The sequence below is a fragment of the Taudactylus pleione genome, unplaced genomic scaffold (genome assembly GCF_031769625.1).
Source record: "Taudactylus pleione unplaced genomic scaffold, aTauple2 ptg000155l, whole genome shotgun sequence".
NCBI classification, from domain to species: Eukaryota; Metazoa; Chordata; class Amphibia; order Anura; family Myobatrachidae; genus Taudactylus; species Taudactylus pleione.
The window spans coordinates 4,623,245-4,630,934 of NW_028284557.1; positions in this window are offsets into that span (position 1 = coordinate 4,623,245).

A 7,690-nucleotide genomic window follows, 5' to 3' on the forward strand; every position below is an offset into this window, starting at 1 on the left:
ATGCCTGTATCGTATCACAGTACTACTGTATGGTGAGTGCGATTCATGAAGGAACGGAAAGCTCAGCTTTCCGTCCCCTCCTGCGGTACAGATTTGCCATATGAGGATAGCGTTATCTGTACCGCAAGATGGACAGAGCAGGGGAAGCTGCATACTTCCCTGCCGTCTGCCTGGCGCTGGCCCCGCCCCCTTTTCCCAGCATCCATTGAAGCAGGTCTGACCTGACCTGCTGCTCTCGGACGCCGGGGCATGTGCAGTGAGGATCAGGCATATCGGGCTCCCGATATGTCTGTCTTCTCACTATGCTACAGGGATCGCTGAGGGGCCAGACAACGCCCGAAGAGGCCGGACAGGTAAGTGTACATGAATGGCTACTAAACATCACTATATATCGCATCGATGTGAAGCGATATATAGCGATATCTTTTAGTAGCCACTTCATGTTCTACATGAATAGACCCCTTAATATTAAAAGAAAAAAAAAATTATTGCCATCACCTAAAAGATAAACCAACAACAGTGCTTATGACTTCTCACGGCTAATGGGTGAGGACAAGCTGGATGAAGTTTTGCCTCTTACAAAGGTAGAAACAGAAGGGCCAGCATGTTCATGGCTACCAGAGTATACTGGTGCTTGTAGAACTACATCTTGTCTAGCCACGACCACACTGTTGGGCTGATTCTGAGTTGGGAGTAAAGTAAAGAAGAGCAAATAACTGTCCATAGTTACAACCTTCTTGCACTCCTGGTGGGGCAGATTTAGAAGGTTCAGCGAGATATAGCAAATAAAAAGAAAACAAATACAGAGAAGGTTGGTGAAGGAGATGCAGATGTAAAATAAAGGTTAGAATGTGCCCAGCCCACAAATGCTTGATTTTAGAGTGAGTGTGGCCAGTCCATGAAGAGGGTAGAATTAGCAGTTAACCAGCTTTAATATGCATCATACAAAGTATATTGTGTGTCATAATTCCAGCATATAGAGGACCAGCAATCACAGTAACCCATTAAATGCGGCAATAGGGCCGTCCTGCCTGAGCTGAATGTATTTATGTCAGATGTGGGCACCATTTCAGGGCATTAGAGCAAGTCTGGGAGCCTGGAGGAGCAGCAGAATAATTTAGCACTGCCCTGGACATATACAGTCAGGTCCATAAATATTGGGACATTGTCAGAATTTTGATATTTTGGCCTCTATTCACCACCACAATGGCTTTGAAATGAAACAAACAAGATGTGCTTTAACTGCAGACTTTCAGATTTAATTTGAGGGTAATTACATCCAAATCAGGTAAACGGTGTAGGAATTACAACGGTTTCTATATGTGCTGCCCACTTTTTAAGGGGCCAAAAGTAATGGGACTATCAACTGAAAAGCTATTTCATGGACAGGTGCGGGCTATTCCCTCATTATTTCATTATCAATTAAGCAGGTAAAAGGTCTGGAGTTGATTCTAGGTATGACAGTTGCATTTGGAATCAGTTGCTGTCGACACTCAATATGAGATCCAAAGAGCTGTCACTATCAGTGAAGCAAGCCATCATTAGGCTGAGAAATCAAAACAAACCCATCAGAGAGATAGAAAAAACATTAGGTGTGGCCAAATCAACTGTTTGGAACATTCTTAAAAAGAAAGAATGCATCAGAGAGCTCAGCAACATCAAAAGACCCAGAAGACCACGGAAAACAACTGTGGTGGATGACATAAGAATTATTTCCCTGGTGAAGAGAAACCCCTTCACAACAGTTGGCCAAATCAAGAACACTCTCCAGGAGGTAGGTGTATATGTGTCAAAGTCAACAATCAAGAGAAGACTCACAAGAGTGAATATAGAGGGTTCACCACAAGATGTTAACCATTGGTGAGCCTCAAAAACAGGAAGACCAGATTAGAGTTTGCCAAACAACATCTAAAAAAGCCATTATAGTTCTGGAACAATATCCTATGGACAGATGAGACAAAGATCAGTTTGTACCAGAGTGATAGGAAGAGAAGAGTATGGAGAAGGAAAGGAACTGCTCATGATCCAAAACATACCACCTCATCAGTGAAGCATGGTGGTGGTAGTGTCATGGCGTGGGCATGTATGGCTGCCAATGGAACTGGTTCCCTTGTATTTATTGATGATGTGACTGCTGACAAAAGCAGCAGAATGAATTCTGAAGTGTTTCGGGCAATATTATATGCTCATATTCAATCAAATGCTTCACAACTCATTGGACGGCGCTTCACAGTGCAGATGGACAATGACCCGAAGCATACTGCAAAAGCAACCAAAGAGTTTTTTAAGGCTAAAAAATGGAATTACTTTTGGCCCCTTAAAAAGTGGGAGGCACATATAGAAACCGTTGTAATTCCTACACCGTTCACCTATTTGGATGTAATTATCCTCAAATTAAATCTGAAAGTCTGCAGTTAAAGCACATCTTGTTTGTTTCATTTCAAAGCCATTGTGGTGGTGAATAGAGGCCAAAATATGACAATTCTGACAATGTCCCAATACTTATGGACCTGACTGTATGTACATATTGGGTTCTATAGCAGCATATCCCTAACAGTGAATGTATTCCAGATCTCCTAGTTGATGCACAGGTTATTTATTACTTACTGATACATGTTAAAAGATCCACAGGTGGTGCTAATTATTTCATTTGTGATACTGTGAAGAACATGCAGCACTAGTAACATTACCTTACTATTTCTATTGTGGTCATGGTGTGGGCTGGGGAGGGGGGTTTCCAGGCAGACGGAAACCCCTCTGCGTTTGCCTATGCATCTTATTGCCCACCCCTAATCTAGAGGGAGTATGTATCTCATTTTGACCACTCAGCTGTTCAACCTAGGGAACTCTTATCTGTGAGCAGAGATTGGAACATAATTGCAGACATAATGGTGATCTCAGGGACGCCAAGAGGAACAGGGGGGAGCATGTACTAATTACCCGGGCCCTTCCAACAAGCAGCAGCAGGAGCTCAGCAGCAGTCTCCTCTTCCTGCACTTGATGTGCGGGTTGAGTGATCACAATGATCACCTCCCTTCCCCCATAGATTTGCCATTGGTTGAGGGGCGCAAGCAGGGCTGGATTAAGGTTTGTGGTGGCTCTGGAGCAACAAACTTGTGGGGCCCCCTATCAATATAATTGTATAAAAAGTATATATATGTATATTTGTGCAGGAGAGCTGCATGGTCAGGCAGGCAGGACAGGGAGTGGGTGTGCTTGGGCAGGGGTACAGACGCTACCCCGACATGCCAGGATACAGAGGAGTCCTGAGGGGCCGAGATCTCCATCTCCACATTGTGGCCATCCTGGAGCATGGATACAGTCGCAAGGGGCAAACGCAGAATATTTATGGGGGGGGGGGGAGGTTTTGTATAAATATATATATATATAAATATATACACATATATATGATTTGGAACACGTTTCCAACCCGGGACAGCCCCCTTTTAAACCACAGCACCAACACAGCTTTACTGGCGCAGGTGAGCAGTGCTTTTTCTGGGTGGGGTGCCACTGAAGCCGGCCAATCAGGCGGCATGCAGCATTATCCCAGATCGTGCCGTTTACACTGCAGAGTGACACAGGAATAACCCATGGTCAACCCTGCAACTTACCCGAGTTGGATCCCTGGGTCCCTGGACCCGGGTGGATCCATTTACACAGACACAAATCCCGGGTTGATGCACGTTCACGTGCATCAACCAGGGAATTTCATGTCAGTGTAAAAAAGGTATTATATTACGATATTTGATTAGTGTTAGTGGTGGTGTGCATCTCCAGAGAGACTGAAGAGGAAAGGGGTTGGAGTGTTGTTTGGAACCCTCTGTGACTTGGCCATAACCCTTCTAGAGGTACAGTATGCAGTGGACTTTCCTACCAGACTAAAACTTGCCAGCTGGCCATTGCATTTGACTCCCATTCCTTTTGATGCATGCTGCCCTACCTGGTGACCTCTAACCAGTTTTCCTGCATTTCTGTCACTTTCACACAGACTTGCAAGTCATGTCTCATTTGTCCTCACTGTAACAATGCTGTAAAAGTAACTTTTAAACTGTTACATTTGTACTGTTGCACATGGATGCATGTTAAATATTATTTGGTCTGACAGCCTCTTGTACTACCTATTACTAACTCTCTCTCTCTCTCTCTCTCTCTCTCTCTCTCTCTCTCTCTCTCATGAATGATGATATTCTTTTAATTTTAAATATTAGGGCCCTCCAAAGACTTCGTTCAGCTCTGTAACTGCTTTTCTTCTGTATGTGTAATTCACTCAATGGGCCGAATTCAATTCAATGAGATGATGAATAGCCGTGGGAGGAAGTTCCAGCAGCTATTCAATACACTGGTCTGTTTGCCTGGTCAGGAATTGGTTAAGTCAGAGAATGCCAGTTCTAGTGACTTAACCTGGGTGTTTAGTCAGAGAATGACGGTTATCGCGACCAAAGTGCCGGCCGCGATGCTGTTAGTGCCGTGCTAAGCCAGGAAACAGCTGCACACCCGGCACATTTGTCGGATTTCTCCTCGCATCTCCAAGGGGGTGCAAGAAGAAATTCTTTAGCCCGCCCAAACAGCTCGCAGAAATGAATAGCTGCGGGAGCCCCCTCCCACAGCTATTCATCATCGCATTGAATTGAATTCGGGCCCTATCAGAGCGTTTTCTGCACAACTGCAGTGGGTGTCAGTATTTGGGCCATATAAGTACACCACATGGTAGAAGTGGAAGGGAGGGGAGTTGTTTAAATGAAGTGAGTGGCCAAATATGCTCTGTAAAGCGCTGCAGAATATGTGTGTGCTATATAAATAACTGGTAATAAATAAATATTATAGTGGAAAATCCCATTTTCATTTTACTAAAGGGAATCATGCACAATACAGTACAACTACTTGATTATCCTGTCCAATGGCATGTCATGAGAAGAGAAAAAGGAAAAAGGAGAGGTAAGACACATCCTCTTACATAGGTATGCATACAAGAATTGAGCATTGAAATCAAGTCTAGCTGTAACTTTGTTTATAGGTATAACTACCAGCAAAGAGAAAAGCTTCTCACAAGTCAGTCCCAGCAGGTTCTCTAATGTTGTCAAAGTGGCACAATTGTGAAATGTATTACACTAAGGAGACTCTTCTATTAACACCTATTTGACTCAAACACTTCAGTAACATATCTAATTATCCAGCAGTACCTAAGGAGCTGTAATGTCATTAAAGAAAATACATTCTTTAATTTACTGTATTCACAATATGTTCATTATGTGAAGTGTTACGTTGTCTAGTACTTACAGAGCTTTTTCTTTCCTTTAACAGAATAGGTGGTAAAAATAGTAACATTGGGAAACGGTTAAGATCCCGACAACTGGGATGCTGTCACTGGAATCCAAATCGCCGAGAGAACACCAGCAACGGAATCCCGACATGACTGAGGATGCCAACGTCGGAATCCCGGCAGACGGCATTCCGATCTTAAGGATACCGGGGAAAGGTAAGTATCAGCCGCGGAGAGGGGGGGGTTACGTTTAAGCACCCCAGGGGGACTTAGGGTTAGGCTGCTGGATAGGGGGAAGAATGGATTAGGCTCTACACAGGGGGGGGTTAGGTTCAGGCACCACCGGGGGGAGGTTAGGGGAAGGCACTAAGAGGGGAGGGTTAGGGTTAGGCACTAACGGGGAGGGTTCAGTGTAGGCACTTAACAGGAGAGTTAGGGTGCAGGGTAGGGAAGGTTAGTATGAGGGTGCAGGAAAGGAGGGTTAGGGGTTAAATAGGACAGGGGAAGATTACTCACCGTTCTCCTGTCGGGATTTGAACCATTGGGATGCCGCTGTCAGTGTACTGACAGCCAGCATCCCGTCCTTCAGATTCCGTAACATCAGCACAGCTCAATATACAGGAATCTGCAAAATATTAACATTATTAACCAATAATATATGCTGTGGACTATAGGTAATACAATATATGATTTAAGTTAATATACAGTAGTATATGCAAATAAATAAGCTATTTAAAAATCTGATTTTTGTTTTTCCTCTGTGGCTCAATTAATCCATGTGTGGGTCTTAGTTTTATAAATAGCCTGTGTTTAGCCCATTAAACACAGCTGCACAGATATTTATATTCCTGCATGGGTATATACACATGGAAACAGCCCCAACCAACATACAGCCATATGCACAAACTTATGCACAGTACACAGCTAACACACTTACATAAATGTAGAGAAATCTGGTATACTCTGACACCAGATATAGAGGATTTATTTTCAGAAGCTACAAAAAATATAGGAAAGGGAAAGCAGGCAGCTAAAGGATGGCTGCCTGCAGCAGCTACTAGCAAGATTTCACTTTGAATGTTCTGCTGTGGATTCAATGCTGGATCACTTAACTTCATCTAGATCACCCTTGAGTATTCCAAATTCTAATTTCATTTTGTGTCTGGATCTGGATTTATTGCCTGATGTAGAGTCATACGCTAATGCAAATGCATTTGCGAATTTTGCCGCTTAGCAATTGCGAAAATATGCTAATGCATCAGCCAGCAGAAATTGTATTGAGACGTCCACCGGGGCGCCCTCGTAGCTGCACGCAACTGCGTACACAAACGCAGCATTGGACGCAGATCCTCAAAACATCAACTCCTCGAGTGAGTCTATGGTCACTCAGAATGGACGTAGTAATTGAGACTCTGGAGCTTTGTTCTGTGCACGCGCGATCGCAGACAATGGCTAATACACGCACAGGAAATGACCCGACATCTGCGTTTTGGCCAAAACTCTCTGTAATCACCCACAGAACAATCTCTTCCTGTCAATCAATTTGCTAGTTTATCCTCTCAGTGAGTGCAATTCATTTGCAGCGCGTGCGCAATTCGGTTGTGATGCATGCGCAAACCACCAATAATCGTTCAACTGCGTGAACATCAGAATAGCATTCAACTCTGAATCAGGCCCTTAATTAGAATTTGTAAGATATCTTTAGTTCATGTGATTTTACCATTCACTGTCTATGTTTTCAATGGATCTAGAGATCTCTGGGGTCTAATGCTGACCAAACATGAGTCAATCCTGCCATTAGACCTGTACACCATGGAGCAAGATCACTATCTAATTTGACCACACAGTTAGATGGCCAAATTAAATACAATCTAGACATTCAGCACTCCGGTTGGTTGGTCTGATCATTTTTGATCCACATGGCACACCGTAGTCAGTAGATAAACACTAGTCATCTACTGATTGCGGTTGTATTGTGTCAAGTGCCTGATTTCACTTGTGATATTTCAGAGCCACTGTGCGAGCTGAATATAACTTATTTTCTGATGCTTGATATTGATCCTGTACAACGTTTTTCTTATACATAATGTAGATCTTACAATATCAGAGGCAGGTTTGTGATTAGATTGGCATGATACGTTATGATATTCTTGTCCAATAAACACTACAAGGACAAAAGTATGTGGACACCCAAAGATCACACCCATATGTGCTTGTTTAACATCTCATTCCAATTGCCAAAAAAGGTAGGGTACAGAATCCCGTTGGTCAGAATGCCGGCTCAGGAATCCAGGTGGTCAAAATCCTGACGCATGTTGGTAAGTATTCTTTCTATCCCTTACCCTAATCATCCCCCTAACCCAAACCCACCCCTCCCGCAGCCTAACCCTAACTGTCCCCTTTGGAAGTCTAGCCCTAAACTTACCT